General features: G+C 37.2%; 1 long non-coding RNA gene across 1 annotated transcript in view; it reads right to left on the bottom strand.

Moving 5' to 3' along the window:
* Positions 1-6383: 6383 nt before the first annotated feature.
* The window catches only part of LOC130830547 (uncharacterized), a 209824-nt gene continuing 188888 nt past the window's right edge, over positions 6384-27319 (bottom strand). The window contains exon 3 of the long non-coding RNA XR_009047799.1: positions 6384-7078. This is a non-coding gene — a long non-coding RNA (uncharacterized LOC130830547). The remainder of the gene's footprint in view (positions 7079-27319) is intronic.

Genomic DNA, 27319 nt, shown 5'->3' with positions numbered 1-27319 from the left:
ATATCCTGACTTGGGCTGAATGGTGTCAGTTGTCAATTTATTCAAGAAATATTTAGGATATACAATATTTATTAAGTTCCTCTTACGTTAAAGGCACTATGCTAAATTCTGGAGTTGCTATAATGAATGACAGAATGCTAAATATTCTCAAATTGATTCGGGTTTGAGACAAAGACACAAAGACATGGGCTAGATCACAGAAGTTTTATATACCACGTGTCATTCTGGTGTCTCAAACAAGGGTACTTGGACATTGTGGCATTTGCATTTTATTTGTCATCTATACATGTTTGGAAGGTGAATTAGAGGGGACAAGATTCTAGATGGGAATAGGTGTAAAGAGAACACTGAATTCATTCAGGTAAATGATGATGGGACCTGAACTAGTGCTAGGAGATACAGAAAACAAGAAACACAAGTGAGAAGTAGTTGAGAGGCGAAATTAGAGTTGATGGTTGAATGAGGTAGAGAGAAAAAAAGCAAGAGTCAAATATGAACCCCCAGTTTCTAATGTCAAGGACTGAGAATGATAAATGCGAGTCTAGGCACAAACAGAGTAAGAGCCCCAGGACCACTGTCGATGACCTACACATAATTACACCCTGGATTATGCTGCCAACCTAAAGCCAAGTATAATCCTGCTTAAATCTTCACCTGATTTTCCCACATGATGAACACAAGTTTTTTATTTTTATTTAAATCATTGGTGATAATGGTTTCGCTGTCGGTTTTTTTCTGATGCTTCAAACGATGGGCGTGAGGGAAATCCCAAGAGCACAATGTCTTGGGAGAAAATTTGTTATTAGTCGATGCATTTTTTTGTAGTCAATACACTTTCTCCCCCGAGTGTAAATTGTTCACTTCTCTGAGCATTGGAAGAACAGCTACTGAAGAGTTGCTTATTTTTATATGAATATCTTTCAGACAAACTGTTTACTGATATTGATAAAATTACAATGAAAACCACACAAGCGCTCTTCCCACAGTGCCATTATTCTCTAATGGTCACCACCCAAGCAAAATTATATTCTGGGTAAAAAGGAAGAAATACATGAAACATACCCTCCAGAGACCAACAACAAATAATTACGAAATAACTTCCAAATCCCAGACTCAATGCCATGTAATAGAACTCACGTCCTCTGAGGTTTCCAGCACTTTACTGGTTATTGTTGAGTGCATTTTGTGACATGTCTTGTAACACATCAAACTTTGAGGTCGCCATTTTTGACTTTATTTTATAAAAGAGGTAACTAATTTTGCAATAATATAATAAGTATTGTTGGTATTCATATCAAGGAAGAACTGCAAATAGAAATCTCAATAATGAAAAAGAAATACCCTTCCGAGAAGTGTGTCATGTTCTTGTTTCTCATGGCATTTCTTCTAAAAATCATATGTTTGTTTGGCTATAATTCACTCCTGTCATAACTTTTATAAAACTTGACTTTCTGTTCCTCCTACATACTGTGTTGGCTTCAATTTCATATTTAACTTGTAGAATAGATTAGTTATAATTTTTTAGAAAGACAGAATTTAAGGCATATCAATGTTTATCACAGATGGCTAGGACAGAATCATGAGCAAAATATTTTTTACACAGACTTTTTTAAAGCACAGAAAGAAGACAGTTTCAGCCTGCCAGCTTTGCCAGGCAAGCTGATGGCTCTTCCTGACCTGTGGTCCCCACAGACTAATCACACTAGCCTGTGAATTTGTTTAAACAATAGCAACTGAGCCCCGCACAGCTTGGACAAGTCTGAATGGAGCTGACTTGCTCTCTTTGACAAGGATTTAAAAGTGATATTTAAGGAACCATTATGCTCAACCGAAGCCATTTGTTCAAGTAAATTGCTGGGAATGTCTTGTTTCTTTGGGGGTTTTCTGAAAATATCTAACTCTTCTCGATCAGGCAGATGCAAAAAAAGAGAAAGTCTTGTTTAGTATCTGGTAATGACTTTAAACAAAAGCAGAGCCACGGGTTAGAGTCCCTCCCTTGCAGACACAAACTTTCAGGCTACCCATCGTGAGTTTTCATAGGTAAGGTGGCACTCAGGTCATCCCACTGGAACATTTTTGACAGCTTTAAAAAGTTAAGGGATTTGCAAAGTGCCCATTGTTTCCAGAGATAGTTTTCCCAGCTGGCTTTTAGCATTTTCTTTGCAAGCAAAATGGTTCATCTTAACAGCTTGGGTGTGAAAATTGGTGCCGGTAGGTCCTGAAATACACAGCTGAAGTTCTCTAAGTTGTGCTCTATGAGCAGGCCATCTGTGAACTTCCTAACCTAAAGCTTCCTCTGATTCCTAGACAATTAGTCCCTATTACTATTGTCTTATACATTTGGAAGGGAGGAAGGAAGGAAGGAAAGAAAGAAGGAAAGAAGAAAAGGAGGAAGAAAGAAATCTATCAACTGAATGGGCTATTCCCAATAAGGTTTTGGGGTCCTATTCAAACATTTTCCTTCCTCGGTCACCTTCAAGTTTTCATTATTAACGCTTCCTTCAAAAGAATAAAGATCTCTCATCAGCTATACTGCTACGACTTTGTAGGTACCAAGCTGTTGAAAAACCCTCTACCCAATCTGTATTGGTACCATACCTGTGTCACTAATCTACATAATCTCTATTTTTATCTCTCTTTCCATCTTTTGCAATCTCCATCTTTTCCCCTTTCTCTTTATATCTCTTCAACTAACATATTCTTTACCTTTTCCCCTGCTTAGCTCTGTTAAATTTTACTAGCAATATTCCATCAATAGATGAATAAACTGTAGTGCTGGGACCTCAGTGGTGATTCTCGGGTTTGAACTCACATGGTGGCTGGAAAGGAAATCTGTGAAGACATGAAGGCATCCTGAGGAAAGGTGTCAGGGCTTGATGGCAGTGGTATGAACCGCTGAGGAGACAGACATTCAACATGACTCCATGTGTAACCACCTGTCTGATTTAGAGAGTGCCTGTGGGATCAACCTCACGAGGAGAGTTAGAGGACGTAAGTTATTTTGTAGGGAAGGCAGAGATTAAGCCTGAGAGTACATTCAGATATCTAAGTGGGAAAGGCCATCACAAGGATAGAATTTCCAGGACCAAAGATGACTACATACATTAGTACCAGTGTGGCTGCCACACTGGTACTGTGTATGTCACTATTCACAGATAGTGGAATCAGTCCTTCATTCTCACTTAAAAATAAAAGAATCACCATCGGTAAAAGTAAAATTTTGCTCTCTTGCAAAATAGAAAATGCTAAAGAATACAAAGATTCTCAAAATACAAAATACATATTTTACATGAAGAAGCAGAAAGAATGTTTACTGAGCCTTAGTGGTTTTCTGCAATTCTACTGTTCAGGAGACTCTGACTGTGAAAATTGTTTGGGGCCAAGGAAACCTCACACACATGAATCAGGACTTGGACACAGCTCATAAAATTTGAAAATCTAAACCTGTTGTAAAATGTATGGGAAACAACATTTATCAAATAACTTTACAATCCTGGCCCAAACCCTAACCCTGAAAAATAGGAGGAAAAGGAGAACTTGTTACAAAGAGGAACTCAACACTCTCTCCAGCAACCTCCATTCTCCTCTTAATGCCTTTGCTTTTTATTTTGATATTCATGTCCAGTCATATGATTGTGTTTCTGTAGCCAATTAGGATGAAGGATTGTAGAAAAATGGAGAGGGGTAAGGAGGAAGGACAAAGAGTCTTCTTTTGTGGCCTAGTGTGATGAAATGTTATGAGCCATTAGGAGGCACAGCTAATGAATAATCCTTTGTGATGCAAGTATAAATAAAATACTTCCTCCACTTCTTTTTTCTTGTCTTATGACAAAGCTTCATTAATTACATGCTTAATGCCCATGAAAGAGCTTTAGGAAAATGTCTTTCTAAACATACAGAATGGTATAAAACTGGGCAGCTATACACACATAAAGTGGTCAATATCACCTGGCACATCCAATGTTCAGCCTGATATTCAAACTTATTTTTCTTTCAGCAATTCTTGATGTGAGTAAACTGATTAACACCACTCTCAAGCTATCTGTAGAATTCTTTTTTAACCTTTTCAGATAAAAGAAAAATAAAGCTGCGGTTCAAAACTTATAAAACATTGTAAGGGAATACGTTCCCACAAACTCTAAAATGTCAACACCTAGTTTCTGTAAATATGAAATTTAAATTCACCAACCTTTTTTTTTTCAAAACTGAGCTGTGCATTAGAATTTATCTACTCACAAACTCTTATTTTGCAGATAACAAAATCAGAGGTCAAAGATGTTAAGCGACTTGCCCACAGGCATCCAGCTAATTAGCATTGAATCAGAGATTCTGGAGTCACTGGGGTGGGGGGTATGGGAGGGCAGGGTGGGGGCAGTGATCTTTACAAACGATCTAATTGAAGTTGAAGAAAACAGACTATGGTCAAATTAACTCAGACTCTCAGTTCCTCAAATATCCTACTTTTTATAAAAGCAAATGAAACAATGATGAGTACAACGTATTTCCACAGGCTTTAAAATATTTTCTTATTTAAAAATCACTTTCAGTAATATCTCAAGCTGAAGTCTTGCAACGTCTTTTGAGGTTCACACAAGTTCATTATGTTGACCAGAAACCATGTGACGGTTATGTCAAGTTTTGGCAGAAACTGCTAGGAAAAAAGTCCCTCTATAGTCAGAAATGACCCTTTCACTCCCTCAATCAGAGATTTAAATAGCCGAAATATTGGGGAATTAACATCTGGCTTAGTCCTCTTATGACTTCTCCAGGCTGGCCGTCACCACTAGGTCCTGCTTATCGTAGCTCTTTTAAGATTTTCTAGCTCAGTGGGTCAGGAATGTTCAGATCACTTTTGGCTAAGTACCCGTGTTAATTTCTTCCTTCCCCCTCATTTTATGGACTGGAAATCCCCTCTTACTTTTCATTTTATGAATATGAAACCAATGTTAAAATTTTAGACTTAAAAAGATATTAGTACTCAACACTGTTATGGCATTTTCAGCCAATTTTACCTACAAGAAAGCAAACATTGCTAACAGGAGTAGAGCAAGATATAGTTATTTCATATCAAACTTTGCTCTTTTTTTTCTTCTATTTTTATGTGTTGTTTTCTGTAGGTATTTCCTTCTCTCAGATTCCTCATTAATGAATAGTAAATTGCGCTGAAGCACAACACGATGACGACAATTATAGGCTGCATTTATAGAAACCTTCAGATGCTATTTCAGAAGTTCCAGGGACTGGAAATCAGGGCTACTGAGGTTTTAATATGCATGGAACACAGCTCCAAATAACACAATTATGAAACACAAAGCATGGTCTGCTGGATGGCAGCTACTCTGCCTGTATTCACACGGTTCAGCATAGCGCCCTCTCGTATTGGATGGAATGTATGACCTCTTGAGAGGGCCCCATTGCTCAGACAGGTTGAGTTGCTGTCACAGCACACCTGTGACATCAGAGTCCTCTGACCAATGTAGCTGAGTGGGCTCATGTATGGGGACCATGAACTCAAGGCTGTGATCATTCCCTGTTTCTCAAAGAGAAAAACTGCTCTGCAGTCATACACCGGAGGCCCTTCTCCATTCACAGATGTGCTGCCCTTCAATCCTAGCTGTAGAAAGCAGTAAAATGCAAACCTAGCATTTCCACTGCAGAATAAACTTAGAGCCCAGAGATTAGAGATATATCACATAGCCTTATGGTCAAGTGCATGGCTTGGCGCTTCATCAGCCTGTATTGAAATCACAGTTCAGGATTTAAAAAAAAAAAAATAACAGTTCAGCCTCTTAGCTATGTCACCTTGTGGAAGTGATTTGACTACAGAGGTCAAATTGGATATTTAGCCCATCAGATTTCTGGGAGATTTAATGTACCTGGCAAATAAAAGTCAATAAACATTAGCTATCTTTATTAATTATTTCATTTTTATGTACACATGGCTGGTTTCATGTCTACTATTTCAGCAAATTGGTCAACATTTATCCTCTGTTGAGACCACTCTAGAAGTACTTCAAGCCATCGACACCGGAATACAGTCTGCGTTATTCAGTGTGATGCTAAATCACTTTTTCAAATGCTCTTCATTTCCCTATTCTCTCCACAGTACTTAATAAAATTGATTTTCATCATGATAAATTTTCTTCACATAGATCGGCTATAAATGCTAAACAAGGGATAAGCACCCTTAAAAAACTTTTAAACTTACAGAGAAATTACATTTTGTGCAGAATTCTCACCTACTCCTCACTCACCTTCCCCTGCTTACAAATTACATAACCATGGTACAAACGTGGTGACATATTTTCAACAAAAAGAGGAATTCTTTTATTTTTTTTAAATCAAAAAAGGAAACATCAAATTTAATGTAAAAAAAGAAACCCAGAAATTGTCCGAAAAAAACAATGGAGCAAATCAACTCCTGAAAAAGTTCTGCATCTTGGTGATCACATTTATTGGAAGGGTTGGAGGAAAATAAAAATGCCATTTAGCTGAAGAATTTGTGAGTTATCTGCAAATCAACTTATTTCAGGTGTGGAAGAAATCTTGGTTATGTCTTAGTATCAAAATGTACGCCGGTTTCTCTTTTGAATATCTTCTACATTTAAAGAGGCAATCATACAAAATCTATTTTCCACACAGGATAAATTCTTTGTTTCAGCCAACTCTCAAGGGCGGGGCAACTAGCACAACACCGTCTCCCCGGACAAAGAGCATCGGAATATTCCGTTTTGTTGATTTATATATCTCTTCATATGTTTCTTCATCAATTTCTATAGTTGTCACAGTTTCTTTCACATCTCCCAATATCATATTTAAATGTTGATCATAAGCATGTAACCTGCCTCGAAGCGCTCTGTCGTTTCTCATTTTCACATAGATTCGTTCATCCAGGCTGAGCCTGATGAGATCCAGGGGCTCTTCTACAGTGTTGGTGGTTTGTTGCTAACACTGTTTTTGAGAGGCTTAAATGACATCAACGAAGGCTTACAACAGCGCCTGGTCTACGTCGTCCGCCATCTCTCAAGCCCCGCGCTCTTTCCCGCCTCTTGCGAGAGCACGAAAGCCCCTCCGGCCTCTGGGAGCGCGAGGACGCAACGCACCGGAAGAAAAAGAGAGGAATTCTTAATGGTAGAAACTTAAAAAAAAATTATTGTAAAAATAATCAGTTATATTCTTACTTATTGTGAAGTGTCATTTTTTTCTTTGAAAAGTTTAATTAAATGTGATTTATTTTTTCAAAAGGTGCTGCTTAGTATCTCACTATTGATAGTTACCATTATCAAAATTATTACAAACTTGGAACATTACCTTTCTGTAAATATATGCTGGAAGAATGAATAACCCACTCATTAATTGGATCTTTCACTCTTCTAGCATATAGTTATTGAATTCATAGCATTTGAAGAGCTTAAAGTAAGTTTCATGGTTTGCATTTACAGAGAGATAACGTTCCAATCTGTATCATGCAAAAATATTTTCGTGGTTCCTCTCCATATTATTACAAAGTTTCGTGATTCATTCATAAATTACCAAAAAAAAAAAAAAAAAAAACCCAAACAAAACAACAACCCTAATCACATGAATGACATCTTGAACATTTCATCTTTTAATTCGTTGATTGGAATTGCTTTTTTTTTAAATTGGGCCGTGAATGAATTTCCCTTGTGGTACTTTTTTCTGTACACTTACCCTGGAATCCTGTTAAAATTCCGGGTAAAGAAATCAACTCATTTGTGGTCACACTTACATTTTGTTCCCACTAAAATGTTAGTTTACTAGTTAGTCATTACCACTGAGATATACTTTTCTGGTACTTTTTTTATAATCCCTCCCCAAATATTTCTTCATGCATTTCAAGATTAATATACATTATATGTTAGCCTAGACATTTTATGAACGTTAACATTTTGATCCAATTTCCACATTATGAAAAATGTTCTAAAATTTGGTTCTGTCAGCCTCCTAACACACTTTCTGTATGCCTGCCACTGGTATTTAAAACGAATTTTAGTTCACTGCTGTATCGTATCTGTGAATCATTCCAGCTATTTTACTGTAGTGGAAAGAACACGTTTCCCTGACTCTGACAATAAAATCAGATGGAGAGTGACTGATACAGGGATGAAAGATAGATTTCAATTCCAGTGCTAATTCTGATCAGATACTGCCAACAGGATTTATTTGCTAAAGACAGTGTGGAAGCCACATCCAGGACTAGTGGGAGGGTGCTCTGCCGACATGGTGTCATGTCGTGAAGTTTAATTGGAAAGGACTAGTCAATAATTAGTATTTTATTAAATAACAGCAGTTAAAATCTACTAATTGCGAGGGAGGGGATTAGAATGATAAACAATTCCTTTTTCTTAGCATATTGATACAATTTGATCATAAAACAAACCATGTGGCCATGGTCTGGTTGTAATCTAGTTATTATTTCTCATTTTACTCTTTGTATCAACAATGGAGTGACTCTTGTAGAATCTCCAGCTCCACTTATTTCTGGGGTAGATGTGAAAATGGTAGAAAGAGTAAGCATGGCTTGGGAGGAAGTTTGGGAACAGCACAGTGAAATTACCATGCAGCTGTGCAGCATCACAAAAGAATAAACCCCAATCCTTTGTTTTCTTATACGTTTCCTTCATGGTGTATCTCAGAGATGCTGAAGTTCTAATGGCCTGGCTTTACAACTCACCCGTGAGAAACATGTCTGACAAACTCTGATCCTTTTTATTATTCATTCAAAAGGTATGAAGGGAACTCAATCTGTGTCAGCCACCATGTGACAGTATGAGCAATAATTGGGAACAAAACCAATGTGATCTCATAGAGCTAACAGTCCAATGAAAGGAAAGACAAACAACCACTACAAAAACAGAAACAAAACAGACGTAAATTGTGATACGCATTATAAACAAGCCGCAGATAAAGGCATAAAACCTCATATCAGTAATCAACATTTTAACATATTTACTTGGGCCTCATATTTCATATACTCCATGAGCATATTATGTGTACTTCAACACATAGGCGACAGACATCTCTTCAAGTTCTTAATGCTGTTCAATGCATAGAACCATCAGAAAGAGATCCTAGAACAATGTTTCAGTGAATTTCTAACAAAGATATTCTGAAAATAATTAATTCTGAAGTCATACTTATTATTGTATTGCAAGATGTGTGTTGTCACTGATTTCTATCTTTATCTAATTTACGTGGATGGGACAGTTAATTCCAGAGGTATTGCCTATTGTCAAGTTATGTTTTGTTTAAGTGATATAAGAATGTGTGTACAATTTCTAATGCATATATAACGCATATAGAGTAGTTGAAACATTGAGAAATAAAACCATAAGGGCTAACATTACCCTTGGGGTAGAATCCATTGACATTAAATTGTACCTTGATGATAGTTCTTTACCTCCTAGGAGAAATGGAGTACCATTAGTTTTCATTTGTTGATTTTCTTGAAATAAAATAACTTATTCAAACTCAGTTCAGTTCTTTATCTGAAGCTAAACTCAGTGTCAACTAGCTATTGAGATTTTAGAAAAACTTCCTTAGTTGTAGTCAATGAAGGTTCTCATTGACTCCAGGTTTGATAGAAAATTTATATTACATACCTTAATTAAAATCAAGAATAAAAGAAATAATTATACTTTTCTATATAATGTGTCTCTCTTCCTCTATTTATTTATTTATTGGTTTTTAGCTTTGATAGAATATGTCTGAAATGATGGAATAAGTGAAGATACTAAAGTATGGTGGAAAATATAGTTGTCAAACTTCAGAAGAATATAGATTACTACAGACAATGCGCTCATAACTGGGAAACATAAATTAGAGCTTCCCAACAGGCGCTTTAGATCAATAAACCATTTTAAAAGCTTTCAAAGCTTAAACTATTTGGAAGCTTTTAAGATGCTGTGAATCTGAAAATGTATGTTTTACAATGACCTGAGAGCACTGGTGCAGATTTAGGAGAATGATTCTTAAAGATGGATGATGTCTTAAAATTTGTGACAATACTATACGAGCACAATCTCATACATTTTTAAAAGCACTGATATAAAATATTGGGCTCTCTTTGGTGAACTCTTGCAAATAACAAAACACAACAGACAAGATAAGCCTTGGGCTGAACGTAAGAGTTTTTTTTTTTGATTCTGAGATGGGTAAAAAATAACTAATTTCTTAGTAGCAATTTAGTCAAAAAATGAAATGCTTGATATCTTTTTAACATGGGCAAAAGAGAAGCTACAAAAAATGGTTTTAAATTAGCATTCATAGATGGACAGCTGAATGCATGAAATCTTATTTGGGGACCTGAGAGTTTATACTACCAGTTTGATTATTTTCACTGAGAGTTTGAATAAACTGAGATTATTTAATGACTTCAAATTTCAAGACCATTTAAATAGAAATAGTCAAAATATCATGTATTTTCAGTAAATTGAACAAAAAAAATCTTAGGGGATCTTATTTCTTTATTTTGTTGTTGCAATTCATTTTCCCCCAGCTTAAGATATAATTGACATAGAGCATGATGTAAGTTTAAGGTGTAAAACAATGATTTGATACATGTACGTGTTGCTAAATGATTATCACAATAAGGTTGCCTAACATTCAACACCTAATATAATTACTTTTTTTTGTTGTTGTTACTGTGGCAAGAACTCAAGATCTACTATCTTGGCAAATTTCAAATATACAATACAGTGTTGGTAATTATAGTCACCATGCTGTACACTATACCTCCAGCACTTACTCATCTTATCATTGAAAGTTTGTACCCTTGGATGACCTTCAACCTAGTCCTTCCCACCCTACCTCCTGCACCTGGCAACCACCAATCTGCTCTCTGCTTCTATATGAGTACATTTTTAAAGATTCCACATATAAATGAGTTCATAAGGTATTTATCTTTCTCTAACTTATTTCACTTAGCATAATGCGCTCAAGGTCCATTCATGGCAATGTTTCCTTCTTGGTTGCATCTAAATAATATCTCATGGTACATACACCACATTTGCTTCAGCTCTTCATCATCAATGATGGTGGGTCACTTAGGTTATTTCCATGTCTTGGCTACTGTATATGTCGTTATGAACATGAGGGTAGACATATGTCTTTGAAATAGTGATTTCATTTCCTTCAGATGTATACCCAGAAGTGGGATTGTTGGATCATATGGTAGTTTTATTTTTAATTTTTTGAGGAAACTCCGTACTGTTTTCCATAGTGATTGTACTAGCCTACATTCCCACCGACAATGTACAAGAGTTCCCTTTTCTCTGCATCCTCACCAGCACTTATCCTTTGTCTTTTTGATCACAGCCATTCTGACAGGTGTGAGGTGATATCTCATGGTGATTTTGATTTGCATTTCTCTGATGATTAGTGATGTTGAGCACCTTTTCATGTACCTGTTGGCCATTTGAATATCTTCTTTGGGGAAAAAAAAGTCTATTCAGGTCCTTTGCGTATTTTTAAATTGGAGTACTTGCTTTTTTTGTTATTGAGTTGTAAGAGTTCCTTACATTTTTTTGGATATTAACCCCTTATCAGATATGTGGTTTACAAATATTTCCTCCCATTCTGTAGGTTGCCTTTCCATTTTGTTGACCTTTGCTCCTTGCATTGCAGAAGCTTTTCAGTTTGATATAGTCTCATTTTTTTGTTTTTGTTTTTGTTGCTTGTACTTTTGATGTCATATCTGTAAAATCATGCCCTGACCCATGTCAAAGGGCTTTCTTTTTTTCCTGATTGAGGGATTTTAAAACATGTTTCTGAGAGTGATTTGAGGCATTGGGAGGCACTGGTACTATACATGGTATGAAACAGTCTCAAATTTTACAAACACTGTGATTGAGATGGATGGAAGCTACAAAACTCACTTTCTTTCCCTTTTGCTTAAAACCCATTGCCTAATAGTTTGGGTCCACAGTCCCCAGCTTGGCCCCTCACATCCAGTGTTTCCTGATGCACAATTGCCATCAGAGTGGTTTCATTTTCTTCGGGCACAGTGTGCCTCTGACACTGAGGTCCCATCAGACTCAAGCGGTAGCTGCTCTGTGTCCAGAACAACGTCCCCAAGGCTTCTGCTTCTCTGCTTCCCTAACTTTGCATTCCAGGCCTGGTGGGTGCCTCAGCTTGGCTGGGCCTCCTACCAAGACACACACAACGTGAATGTCCCAAGCACAGAAACACAGTGTGATATCAGGCAGTCAAAGAAAAAGGGGTGGGGTGGGGTAAACATGCATCAGAACTCCTTGCGGCCGCAGTAGGCATCCTTTTCCCGCAGACAGTGCTGGGACAGGAACTGGGTTCCAGTAGTATGGACAGTGCCATGCAGGCCTGGAATCAAGTCCCAAGTCAGCCCCTTTCTTACAGTGCTGGAAAAAGAATGAAAAGTGCTCAGTGCACTGCTTGGCACAGGGGAAGTGCTCATTAAGCAGAAGTTACTACTGTCGTTTCCAGTTCGGCTCAATCCTTGCGCTAATTCACGTGTCCCCTCCACACTGGGTTAGTCCTAGGGGTCTGGCAATGACTCTGAGCCGTTCTAATGCCATCCTGTAGGTGCTGGTTTCATAGTTTACTTGTCAAGGGCAATGCAGTTTTCCTTATTTCCAAGGCCTAGAAAAAGCTTGACTTAGTATCCACTGACAACATTTATAGGGGTTGTTATAGAAAGAATAAGTAACATTACGCTTGAGAAAATGTCTTGCTTATTACACAGCACATATTAGGAATTCGAAAGTATAAACTTTTATACTTTTTCCTGGAATGTTCTTTCTAGCTTTTGCATCCTCAAAGTTACAAATAAAATCAATTAATAAAAATGTTGATTGATTTGTAATTTTGTTCAGTACCACAAATAAACTTCTTACCCTCTGATACTCAGTCGTGTACAATGATCTAAGCACTGCATTCTGGCCGGGGCAGAGCATAAACCAGGGACATGCCCTCTTATCTTACTGCAGGATACGTTTCAGTTTTAATGAGATTTAACAAACTATTTCATATTTAGAACAAGGAGTCTATTTTTCTCCCTCATTTTTGGAAGATACCAACATCTCTTTCCTAGCAGGAAAGGTAAAAAAATATCTCTGCAGTTTTCTTTTTATAAAGCATATAATATTGACTAAGCACCTATTCTGTGCTAAAGCCATTATGAGGTTATATTATGTAATTTGATTCTCAAAACAGCTCTGTGAGATCAGAGTTATGTATTGTTACCACTGTAAAATTTTTTAAAAAGTCGGCAAATTTATTTCACTTTAAACCTGCTTAAAGAGAAAGACAGCTTTTTCAGGTCCTTGCTTTTTCTTTGACTAACAATAAGACGTTTCACCCGTTTTTTTAAGAATGGCAGCGCAAACTCCAAGACTCACTGATAGAGTAACAAGAGAGCTGGTACCCCACCTGCGTCAGAACCAAAGGAAGCCAGAGTCGCCCCACTTCCCAGTGTGGTGTCTACTGATGTTCACGCAGGCAGCACCACACACGGACAGCACCGCAGCGAAGCCAGACTGCCTGGGTTCAAACCTCAGTTCCACCACTGATTAGCTGTACGACCTTGTGACAGTCACTTAACTTCTCTGTGCCTTACTTTCCTCATCAGTAAAATGAGCAGTAATAATAGCAATAACTATCTGAGAAAAAGTAAATGAGGCAAGTGCTTCGATTTTACTCGTTTAACAGATGAGGAAACAAGCTCTTAACTGGGGGCATGTGGCAAAGGAAAACAATGTTTTCAAGTCATAGCCCATATTTCATTTCAGACCTCCTCAGCATCTTAGAGGTCCAATAAATGCTTCTCAGATTAACAGATAAGTAAATCGCTATCTGTAAGTTTATTATGTCGGCTTTTTTTTTGGGGGGGGGAGGTGGTGAGGAAGTCAGAAAACAGTGAAAGAGATCAAATGAGCAGTACTCATTTAGAAGTCCCCAAACTTTATAATAAAGAAGGTATTTAAACTTTTCTCTTAGATGCTTATAATAGGATTGAGGCAATATCTTTCTCTTTAAGGAGACAGGACATATTAGAAACAGTGTGGTGTTTTAAAGGCAGACCTATGAGGGCTTAAATCATGAATCCACTACTTACCATACTTATGACCTTGGGAAAATAACTACTCAGCTTCGACATTATTATCTGGAAAATGGGGAAAGTAATATGGAGATATAAACTTAGACTATGTGTGAAATCACCTGGTACGTGTACGGGCACACAGATGTGCATTCTCTTCTTGTTTTGGTAGGAAAGCTCCTCTAAAAGAAGAAAGTAGAAGTGGAATGAAATTTGTACCATGACTTGCTGGGTCCACTCTTTTGAACAGTCAATAGAAGAATTGAAAGAATAGAAGAATAGAAAAAATAGAAGTTTCATCTTCTCCACTGTGACGACTATGCAGAGGTGAAATTATTTTTTAAATTGAAGTATAGCTGCTTCACAATATTGTGTTAAGTTTCGAGTGTACAGCATAATGATCCGGTATTTTTTCACCTGAGAGATATGAGAGCACTGCCAATGATTGCTGCCTTGAGTGTCTAGATATAAGTTGTTCTATTGTTACAAAGATGAATGTGAAGCAACCCAAATTTGAAACAGACAGGTCAAATACCAACAAGTCAGTAAGAAGTACTTTTTAGTACAAGATAGAGAAAATGCTAATCTCAGAAACCCAGTAACAAGCTTTCACAGACTGGAGAAATAAGAAATGTTGAATTAGCTAAACCTAAATGGGAAGAAGAAATATTAGGATCGTTAACAGAAAAGATAATAAAACAAAAAGAAAAGTCAAAAGATTGGAGGCCAGTAAATTGCTCTAGTAGCTGTATTGGTTTTTGTTTACTTTCTACTTCTAATCAATATTGCAGGGAGCAACAGAGGTGCAACAGGTAACAAAAATAAAAACAAAAATTAGAAACTTGCAAGGAACAGGAAAAGAGATGATTTATCATAAAATTTAGGGCTTTGGGGAAAGATCCCAGAGAATTTACAGTTTAAATTCTTGAAGGGAGAAAAGGAAAAAAAAATTAGTGGAAAGTACTGAGCAGATATGTGAGAGCTGGAAAAATAATATTGAGTATAAACTTTCTACAGACCGAGGGTATTTTTTTTCATCCAAGGCACTTTACATAAGACATTATTTAAAGTGCTACTACAAAAAACTATATTATAAGAAAGGGAAGGTTTAAGGTTTAAGCGTTCCTTGGCAGTAACCAGAGCCGAGTTTCAATTAGCATTCAAAATCTTTATCTCAGGATAAAGTATGAAATAAAAATAATTAATTGACATTATAAAAGTACTATATAAAAAGGACATCAGCTCTTTAACCCCAAGAAATGAATCTTGGAGTTTTCATGGACCAGAGTGTTAAAACTGTAAAATCCCCTGAAAACTGAAATAATCTAATTTATGTTGTTATTAATCTTTATTTACTCTCAGAAGAACGCAGTGTTTCTTAAGGGCAGAATTATGAAAAGTCAAACTTGTATGCACAATGGAGAGACGTGTGACTAAACTACTGTATTAAAAATAAGGCACAGAAACAGAATAAATAACTTCTTGGATAGATGCTATAGGCTCCGATGCAGGTACAGGTGACATTTGGCAAGACTTTTAAAATATTGATTCCATTTATCATCCATCCTTTATCCAAGAAAAATATTTCAAACATAGAAAAGTTACCCTAATGATTATTTTCTCCTCAAAGCTGCTGAAAGGCTCCTTCCCACCTTGAAAGGCTTAAGCAATAGAACAAATCCCATAACTACTAGTATGACTGGCTGTAAAATCTGCAATGACTACCCGTTTGTTTGTTTTCTTAATTATGAATTTAGATAAACCAAATTGACAGCATTGTCTTGCAGTAAAGGTCTATTCTGACATACTTTCATGAAGCAAAGAATAAAAGAAATTTGGATGCAATCTTAACAAATTAAATTATTAAATTCTTGGAATCTGTAGTTCTAACATATCTAACAAGTACCATATGTTTTTAAATAAAAAGATAGTCTTTTGGCAGTTTTTCCCAACTATACACTTGTAGAGCGAAAATAAGGAATTTGGACTGTAGATATTGTTAGACCTCAATATTAGGAGAGAAATAAATTAGACCATTAATGTTGTTATACCTCAATTTTAGGGCAAAATATTAAAAAGAATGTTAGGTAAAATTGAATGAGAGGTGTAAAAATAACTTTGACAACCAAAAATTAGGCCATCAATCTACGGGCCAATTCTCACCCACTGAGTGTTTTTGTAAACAAAATTTTATCAGAACATAGCCATGCTCACTTGTTTACATATTGAAAATGACTGCTTTGGTGCTACAGTGGCAGAGTTGTAGCTGCAGCAAAGATTCTATGACCTGGAAAACCTAAAATATTTACTATCTATAGAGAAAGTTCATGACTCCCGATCTAAAAGATCACTGGAAATAATTCTTAAACCATGGAAATCTTACAACTGAAGATTAGGGTTGACCATATCCTTTTATTCAATGACTTATTATTCAATTTCTACATTATATGGAAAACCTTTTTTTTTTCTCCAAGAAAGCTCTCTGATTGATTCAAAAGTTATACATTTTGTGAAGAATGTGGAGATGAGAAAAACCTAGCAGATTGTCTAAGGGCTCTTCATCTGATCACCTTCAGAGAGTCCATAACCTATTCAACCATCATACAATGTTTTTCAGTTTGTATGTCTAAACATAATTTTTGTGTGAAGGTCCACAGTTTTCCAAGAATGTAGTGATAAAGGCTCAAATGATTTTCATTGCAGTTCATGAGTCAGAATATGTAAGAATACCTGATTTAGACAAATCTGAATCTTTGAAGTCGTGGATTATGAGGCCAAGAAGGTTAAAGTACTTTTCCCCCAAAACTATGTAACTAGAATTAAAAGCTAGAATTTCTTGCTCCCAGTTTAGAGGTTTTTATTCATGTCTATTCATGCCAATTTTCCAAAACAAATATTATTGTGACACAAAAATCAGGAAAGTTAAATTTTTCTGGAATTAAATACATTAAGCAATTATACTTTGTATCCTCTTCTAAGATGGATGACTTTTACTTTCATGATTTTAAAGATGAAGATGAGGAGGTGAGACAGGTACTGGGCCTGGGTCTCTTCAGGTCAATCTATCGGTCTAAAACCATTGCCAAATATAAAATTCAGAGATGGTCAGGAGACTCATTTGACCCCAATACTACAGGCTTCCTAATATCCCAAAGCTGGAGACATTATGGTTTGACCGTCGCTTGGTTTTTCCACGTTTACTGTGTGCTAGCTCCTCTTGTGGTTTTCAGTGGGGAGGAGAAAAAGGGAAACAAGCAAACACCTCTTTACTTACCTGTCTGCAGCTGCAATTCTCTTATTGGTGGGCTGGACCGCTTTATAATCTTTTTGGATGTGGACGTCATGCTGGGCATCACACTCCTGAGAGGTCTTACTTCTGTGCAGCTCCTCTAAGTACTGGTGTGTGCTTGCACGTGAGATTTGCTCACCACTTCTACCTCTCTGGCTGGGGGCATTCACAAGCATCCTTCTACTGGGACTGGCTCTTTCCCTCCCACGCTGTGCCCGTCCTGGTGAAGCTGTCACTCCCAATGCACCATCACGGCCAGCGCCAGGTATTGTGCTGGGGCATCCACCTTCTGTATCCCTCAGCAACTGGGAACTCAAGGGGACTGTCTGGGCGTCCTCTGTCCTTGCCGGTCTTCTACCAGGCCACTTCTCTCCAGTTCTCCTTTCCTTTCTTCAAAGTTTAAGGGTAATTTAACATATTTCTGACTAAAGAAATTCCAGCTAGGGAACAAAATTCTAGTTCTCTCTCCTTACAAGCATGGTATATCTTTAAATACGATTCTTCTGGAATCCCTACCTTGATAAAGGCAACTATGTACATCTGCTTAGACATCACTTATATCTATTAAGCACATCCCTAGAATAGTATGGAGAGAGAGGTATGGCCCCAGTAGAAGAGACATTAAGGCAGTTTCTGATCCATCTCCAGAAGCCTTGAAGAGAGATGGTTGGCTTCACCTGTTTAGACTTTCTTTAAAATGTGGAGTATTTCGTATATTTTGTCATCAGCTTTCAGTCTTTACCACAATAATGGAACATGCTTGTACACATGAATTCACAGCAAGGGGTTCTCATTTTGCTATGCCATTGCTGACAGACGTAACAGTAGATCCAATTTTCCTTTATTGCCAATAATACTGCCATGAGTATCTAGATTCATACCTCTGTGTGGACATGAATTAATTTTCTTCCTAGGGTAAATACTGAGAGGGGGAATTGCTCAGTCATAGGATATGAAAATTTGAAATTTTAATATATAATTGACAAATCGTCCTCAAAAGTGACTGATTATTCTAATGTATTTCCGCAAATCTCCAAGAAACATAAATGTATGCTCAAACACATTGTGAGCAGGAACGTGTAATCACAGCCACAATGAGATATCTCCCAACACCCATTATGTTGACAAATGTGAACGTTCCTACACTGCTGGTGGGAGAGAAAGAGAATAGGATTCAGGCAGTGCGCACATCTGTTTTTTTTCCTCCAAATCTTCATTATGAAAAGTATCAAAGTATTGAAAAGTTCATACAATTATAACAAAACACTTGTATCCTCACAATTAATCCACACACACACACACACACACACACACACACACAAGCACGTGCAAACAAACACGAATCTGAACCATTTGCAGACATCATGACAGTATTTCTAAACACATACCTCTTAGTATGCATTCCTTTTCTGTCTATTAAGTGAGGATAACTATTTATTATACACTTTCCCTTGTGAAGAAAAAGCAAAATAATAGGTGTAAAACACCCAGGACAGTACCCAGATCATGATGAGTACTTGAGTATGCAAAGATGATACTCCTATTTCCCTAAACAGAAGTATGGAATGAGTATCGTGTGTGTGTGTGTGTGTGTGTGTGTGTGTTTATTCTTAAATGAGTATTTATATTTGTTTATGCATTGCATAAATAAGCTTCCTTGACCGCTGCTGTCTCCGAGAAGGAATAAAATGAACATTACAGCATGCTAGATGTCTCAGTGCAGATATCTAGATTTATGAATGATATTAACTGAATAGTGAGAACCTACCATATCAGTGGAAGAGTGACTTTAGGTTACTTGGTCTTTTCCCATTTTTAATTTTTTAAAATTAAAACCCACATATGGGAGGCTGACCCATAAAAGAGAGACTAGAGGATTTTCAAATGTAAAAAGTTAAACTAATATCTGTTTTAAAAAATTCAAAAAATTGCTAGTCCTCATTTTATTACTAATTTTTTACATTTAAATATTTTATTTCTTTGTTTCATCTAATCATAGCACTAGCATTTGAAGGTAAGAATTCTGTCCTGAGTATTTTCAAATACTCTTCTTAATGAACACATTTTAGGAATTCTGAAGACAGAAAAAAAAAAACCTTATACAGAGCAGGTGCTTAGTTAATATTAGTTAATTTCAGTTGACTGCAGGTATGAATTTTTTAAATGAATTAATAATGTTCTTTATCAGAAAGATAAAGTCTGCATCCAACTCTTTCACAAGAAATGAACTTTATATTGGCAATTATTATAATTTATAAATTTGAGTCTGTAAAAAACCTTCAAACATGCTAAACTTCTGTTTTCATTACAAAAAAAAATCTTTACTTTTTATGAAGTAGTGTACTTCTCATACTTATACAACACGAGTTGAATCCAGATACCGTGTCTGAAACAGTCTGCAGGAACCATCTTTTCACATGTGCATTGCTGCTAGAGACTGGAATATGTTCAGTGCTGGTTACATACAATAAAGTCTGATTAATTAACCTTTATTTTTGAATCATTCATATGTCATAGAATGCAAGTCAATCAGAAAATTACTTTCAGTAAAATTTTGCTACTAAATACTAAAATGAAGTCATTAAGAATCTATATGACAGATAACCAAATAACAATTAAGAACCCAATTTTCTTTGCTGAGCTGGACTAAAAATCTTCACTTAATCTTTGGAAGAATAGCTCTTTGTTATTAATTAAATCTAGGATTTTTGCTGTTGAAATCACCATAGTAGGTTTAGTTTTATTTTTGCAAGGCTATGAGAAATGTAATTGCTGCTTCAACACATACAGTACACAGCACATAAAGATGTATCTCACGCTTTGTGAATAGAAACAAAAATTCTCAAGCATTAACAATTATATCAGTGGGAGCTTTGCATTAAATTAAGCTTGGAGGAAGGAAGAAATGTGGGCTGTAAACAAGAAAAATATTTCTCTTAAGACACTTAAATGTTAACTGGGTGTATTAATCAAACTGTGGATGCAATGCTCTGCAGTCAGCTATAAAAAGTGTTTTCCATTACTTCTCTACCTTCACATTAATTTTTTGCAGTAAAAACTAACTGCCATATATAGCAAAAGAAAAGTACCTAACTTGATGTGTAATTTCCTTTTGAACCAAAGAACCTATAAAATTTCTGTGAAAGAGAATATTAATTGCAACTTTACCTTTTATGGCAGAAAACCATAGTGCTTTGGATATCTGCCTGATTTTTTGAGGGAAAAAATTATTTCTCATTCTTTTTTTCTCCTTGGCAAATTTCTACTGACAGATGCAGTGCCTGGAACATGTTTACAGCTCATTGTTTGCAGAAGGAAGGAAGGAAGGAAGGAAGGAAGGAAGGAAGGAAGGAAGGAAGGAAGGAAGGAAGGAAGGAAAGAAGGAGGGGGGGGAAGGAGGGGAGAGAGGGAGGGAGGAAGAAAGGAAGGAATAAATTTACGTTAGACAATCTAACTCAATCAGTAAATTCTTGGAAGTTCTATGTGTATGTGAGCAAGCACTAAGGAAACGTACTTTGAAGTTCACGCTATTTAAATATTAGGAGAAATAAACTGGTTAATATGCTCCGTGCCCTCTTAAAAATTAATTTAACAAATGCATTTTAATCCATAGAAGTCATTTCTAGTTTTAATCTTGCACAAGTTACAACATTTGTTAGGTTAAACTTCCTTATGTGAATGATGATGGAATAATCTCTCGATTTTAGCCTCGCTCAAGCGTTTATGATTCTGTAGAAAACCAGGCAGATAAAGGAATGCAGATTTCCTTCTCCATGTTTGATGGTTGCACAAAAAGGAGCCTCTGGGAACCTTTACTAACAGATAATGTAACACTGTGTGTCCTCCTGACTCCTCCCCAGCCAGTGACCACGGCAGTGACAGCAGGAATGCTGGCAGTTGGGCCAGGGACAAACCTTTCAATCTACCACACACAGAGGACCCTGCAGTGAAGCTTCTACATATATAGCACTTAGAAGCTTACATTGTTCCTTGGAATACTACTCAGCCAAAAAGAAGAATGAAATAATGCTATTTGCAGCAACATGGATGGACCTGGAGATTTTCATACTAAGCAAAGTAAGTCAGAAAGAGGAAGAGAAACACCGTATGTTATCACTTGTATGTGGAGTCTAAAATACGACACAAATGAACGTATTTATGAAACCAAAACAGACTCACAGACATAGAGAGCAGACTTGTGGTTGCCAAGGGAGAAGGGGTGGGGAAGGATGGATGGGGAGCTTGGGATTAGCAGGTGCAAACTAATATATATAGGATGGATAAACAACAAGGTGTTACTGTACAGCACAGGGAACTATATGCAATATCTTGTGAAAAACCAGAATGGAAAAGAATATGAGAAAGAATATATATATGTAAAAAAAAATAAATGGAATCAGACAATAAAAGAATCACCAATAAGAAGCTTAAAAAATTTTTTGCATTGTTCTTTTTAAGAAGCCCTGTGTGAACAATAGTTAATTAGTCCAGTTTCCTTCCTTCAATGCAAGATCATCAGAGTTTTGGGGAATGCATTTCATTGCTGTGGCTCATGAAAATTAGAAACAAAAAACAAGTAACTCTGTATATAATGGATCCAGTAGTTGGAGAAATTACAAATGCATACATACATACATACTGGTCAATGCTTCTTGGTCAGGAGGCATTTTGAGATAGGAGAAAGTAAGGTTCAATTTTATAGCCGTGCAGTTTTAGTTTGCAATGCATATGAATTTAAACAATGACAAGAAAAGCCAAAACAGTTCTGGATGTAATAGGGACTTGGAGAATTAAAACTCACCTAATAAAAGATCATATAAGTATGATATGAAATGTAACGTAATGAAGAAACATAGTACAAGTTTACAATTAAATTAAGTAGAAATCCAATAAAATTCCTGAATACTTCTAAGGAATAACTTACTTGGCTATTTTGAAACATCTGATCAGTTAGTTTGTTAATTGAGTTTGCCTTTTTTCAAAAAAGAACACAATCTACAATCAAAGTAAACCCTCTTTTGGAAGAGGAGATTTTCTAGTCAAATGGTTGCAGGGCACAGCTATGGGAGGGTACCGGGGAGGGGGTGAAGTCTTCCGAGTTAAGTTCTTTGAAGGCAGGCAGATACAGCTGAACTTCCCATATGCTCACTAATCAGCCCTGAGCTTAGGAATGCTCTCTAAATTTTTTTTTTTGTATTGATTTGTTTAGGAATTTAGATAATATAATCTGCAATAATTGTTGTTGATACAGAATAAAATGTCCTAAAATTTTTCAAGATGAAATTAATTCTTCTTTATATGAATCAGAATTCTGGGGTCTCAAATGGAATTTATCAGTGCTCAAGTATTTTTAAAAGATCCTTTTTGGGGACTTCCCAGGTGGCGCAATGGTTAAGAATCTGCCTGCCAATGCAGGGGACACGGGTCCTGCTCCAGGAAGATCCCACATGCTGTGAAGCAACTGAGCCCGTGCGCCAAGACTACTGAGCCTGCGCTCTAGAGCCCGCAAGCCACAACTACTGAAGGACGCACCCCTAGAGCCCGTGCTCTATCACAAGAGAAGCCACTGCACTGAGAAGCCGCAACAAAGAGTAGCCCCCACTCACTGCAACTAGATAAAGCCTGAGCAGCAACGAAGACCCAACACAGCCAAAAAAGAAAAAAGAAAAAAAGGAAAAAGGAAAAAGATGAATGTGTAAAGTAAAACCATCATATAATATTAAAAAAAAAAGATCCTTTCTGAAAAAATATTTTAAATTATTTTCAGACAGTCTGTGGCCAACCTCAGGTGGAAGTGTGATTGCTCCCAGGACCAGTAATTTGTCAAGTGTCAAGACCTGCACAGCAGAATAGAACTCTGCTTTCTGACAGCCTGATATTTAAAGCATATGGGTCTCATGTCAGAACATTCAAACATGTGTTGAATGTGATCCAGGACTTCCTGAAAGCCTACCTGACGTACATGACATTGGAAGGAAATGATCTAGGGTCTTTCAACTATCCGTTTCCCTAGATTTCCTCATCTCCATCATCAGAAAGCAATGTACCTGAACACATTTTCCGTAACCTCACAGATAGGTACACACTCTCTTAGGGCAGCCATGGTGCAAAACATAACTAAAGGTATTATAAAAAGTTTCTTTTAGGGAAAGTATTTATCTTCACAGAATTTCCCAAGTCCTCTATTTTACTTTTTACAGAATCAAGCAAAAGAGATAAAAGAGCTGTCCTTTAAAATCATTCATAGTGAGTCAAATCCAAGAAAAAGATCGGGTTGGGCAAGTGGGGATCAACTGTCACTCATGTTTCCTTTTTTTTTTTTTTTTCACACTATTGTGTTAGTTTCAGGGGTACAGAAAAGTGATTCAGTTATACATATGTTCATTCCTTTTCAGATTCTTTTCCCATGTAGATTACTGTAGAATATTAAGTAGAGTTCCCTGTGCTATACAGTAGGTCCCTGTTGGTTATTTATTTTATTTACAGTAGTGTGTGTATGTTAATCCCAAGCTCCTAATTTATCCCTCCCCTTTGGTAACCATAAATTTGTTTTAGAAATCTGTGATATACCCTTCACTGATTGAATAAATAAATCCTTCTGCTGAGTCTGCTGGTGTCTGACTTGGTGCTAGGCTCTGGCCATACACTGGTGAACAAGACAGACTGCAGAGAAGAATGGCACAGGGCTGCTCCCTGAGCTGAGGGGGCCATTAGTCAGACAAGGCCTGGGCCCCACAGGCTGACCAGTGATACGGAACGTAGCCTACAGTGAAAGGCTCTATTCATGGAAAGCAAAGATAATTACTTTGCTAAACTGGGATTCCTAATCTGAAGTACAGAAAACATCGAAAGCAATTCAAGTCACTATTTTCTCAATTCCTCCAAGGAAGGTATCAATACATAGCTAATACCACTTTAGATGCATAGGAGAGACATGAAGTCATTGCTAACAATGTGGGTTGTGGGGCATTAGGGCTTAATCTTCTCACGAAATCCTTACTAATTTGAATGAGAAAACATGAACTTGTTCAAAATGTAACTGGAATGTGAGAGTCAAAACACAAACTAAGACAGAAATGGCATTTACAATGTGTCAGGGACTGCTCTAAACGCACTGCGTGTATCAACTCATTTAACCCTATGATGTGGCTTTAGTATTGCCCCACTTACTGACGGGGAAATGGAGGCACAAGTGGTTAAGTTACTTGGTTGAAGTCAATAAGCGGGGAAGCCGGGATTCACACCCAGGCCGTATGGATTTAGAGCTTGAGGTGGGATCCGAGGAGCAGCTGAGACTTGTGAGGGCTGGGCTGTGTCTCCCTCAGGGCGAAGGGAGAGGCTGCCATTGGCTCACGTGGCCCTGATGTGCTCCTTGGGCGTGTAAGCAAGCAGGGCCCTGACTACCCTCGACCTGGGCCGTCCCTAGGGTTGTCTTTGTAGTGGACACCTTAGAGAGATGAGGGACTGTCTCACCCCAGACGTGGGGCAGCCCTGCTGCTCTTACCCTAAAAGCAGTGACTCCCCCACGCTCAGCGTTGCTGTCCCGCACCACGGCTCATTGGGTGCACAGGCTCCGTGATGAGCCCTTTGCACCGTCCTTGTGGAAGCACGAGAACCAACACACACCAAAAGGAAGCTCTGGTTAATGCTTTTGCCGTGAGGAACAGAGGCTTCTGTCACTGATGCATGGGTCTCGTGCCTTTCGCTATTGTCTGTGAAACAGTAACAGCCTGGCTTGCAAGTAGGAAACATCCCAGTTTCTGACCCACAGATAACAGAGTTACATCTCTGGGCTCTCCTTTCCTATTCACCAGCCATTAGCCCCAGAGGACAAGGTCCTAGTTCTCAGGAAGAAAGACCAGAGACAGGCTGCAAAAGTACAGCGAGTAAGCAAGAAGGCAATTAAGACATGTAAACATTTTCTAAAAGTGGCTCTGTTGTTTGTAAACAAAAGGACAAAAAGAACACGGAAAATGTGTTTCCTCTTTTAGTTCTGGTGAAAGTCAGATTCATCTTGATAGTTTCCCTACTGCCTCCTAGTTTCTTCTTTTAACTATTTGTATTCCTTCTCTATACTTCACTTTTCACCAGAATGGTTAAGATAACGTAAAATAAGTTTTCCTCTTGTTTTACAGGCTCATGCAGAAGCCTTGATAACCTAAAATACAGCTACAGTTTCTAATACATTTCTCCCTCTAATGCAGTTGATGTAAGCCATGTAGGACGGGGAACGTACTAACATTTCACTAACCCCATCATGCTTCAACTGCTAAGACATCTTCAACTTCTCTTCAGTATCACATGCGCAAACAGCACAAACCAGTTCAACTAAACTCAGAATTCTTTCATCAAATTCCTATTGTGTGCAATGCATGAAATACCTTCTTCTTCTTCTTTTTGAGCCTTCCCTTGACTTTTAAAGTTAACTGGAAACAGTTTCAACTGTTTTTGGACGTTTCTCAAGCCACCAAGCCCAGCAAATGTTACAAATGTCAACATCTTTTTTTCTTATAGTAATAATTCATAAACAGTTGAGAACAGTTGATAAGCTTTCCAGGAAAAGACACTTTGAGGTTGAAACCAAAAATGGAACTATAAATTTTTTGGTAAATTTTCAGTTAGTGAAAAAGTATTCAAGTTAAATTTGCCCTTGGGCCACAATAACAGATACTTCCGTTAACAAGAGTTAAGATTATTCACCAGATAAAAATCCCACTTTTAAAAGTCATTGCACCAATGTAGTGAAAGTGGACTTCTGTCATTTATATAATTATTACTTATTACTGCCCTTTGCATGGTGTCCTCTGAAATAATGAGCCTCACTTTGGAAACATAATCTCACAGAAGCCTTTCCAGGTTAATTTGGTCCCCACCCCCCATAACGCACATGGGACATTTAAATCAAAGTGGCTTCACATAGAGATGTTTCTCAATGAGTCAGTCTCGAGTCATAGGTAATCACCAAGCTCAGGTGATTGACAGAAACTAAAATTTGATATTTAATACATGTTAAAACATTGTAATGTTTTTCTGTTCATACATGTAAAACATATTTGAAATGATATTCTAAATTCACCAATGTTCAATACTTGTTAAAACATTGATTGCGATCCAAATAGTTTCAGAAGACTGCCTTTCCTTTCCTATCAGTATTCAAATCTATCCTTAAGTTACAACATCACTGAAGGACAAAAGGGACACTCACTCCTTGTTTGCTTATTCACTCATTCATCCATGCATCTATCCATCCATTGAAATTCAAACTTTTATTGAGACAGAAATATGATTGGCACAGGGAAGTTAACCAAACAAGGCACCCAGTCTTCTGAAGCTTACAGTGTAGAGAGAGACATTAATCAAGTCATCCCAAGAATAATGCAGAGTTAAGAACAGAAATGACTGACCTGAGCAAAGGTGCCTGGTTCTCTGAGGTCTCATCAAAAAAAGGAACAGGACTTTAACACAGGACTCAATTGAGATGCAAGTTACAGAGGCAGACAGGGCCAGAACATTTAGGACCTTGATTGTCACCATGAGAATTTCGATTTTTTTTCTAAAAGCAATGGAAAACCTTTTAAGGAATTTAAGCATCAGGACAACATCATTAGATTTACGTTTTAAAAGATGGTTTTTTGCTTGAGGAATGGAGAAGAGATTGGAACGGGCTTAGGTGGAGATAGACTAGTCCTTAGGCTTGTGAATGTGGTCCTCGCTGGGATATTAAGAAGCTTGTCACGTTACATAGCACCCTGTCTATGAGGACGGAAAGAAAAACTGTCCCTCCTGGCTCACTCAGCACTGGGAATAGCTGGGCCTAACCTGAGTTACTATTTGTTTTTATCTTATAAACACTTAATAGATATTTATCTCATGAGTATTTATCTTATAAACTCTAAGGAAATGTTTAGAAATAACGCAACGGATTACACTCTCATCTT

This window comes from Hippopotamus amphibius, chromosome 10, assembly GCF_030028045.1.
Source record: "Hippopotamus amphibius kiboko isolate mHipAmp2 chromosome 10, mHipAmp2.hap2, whole genome shotgun sequence".
In the NCBI taxonomy this organism is placed as follows: domain Eukaryota; kingdom Metazoa; phylum Chordata; class Mammalia; order Artiodactyla; family Hippopotamidae; genus Hippopotamus; species Hippopotamus amphibius.
Note: the sequence above shows the minus strand (reverse complement) of the source record. Positions and strands in the feature narration are given on the sequence as shown.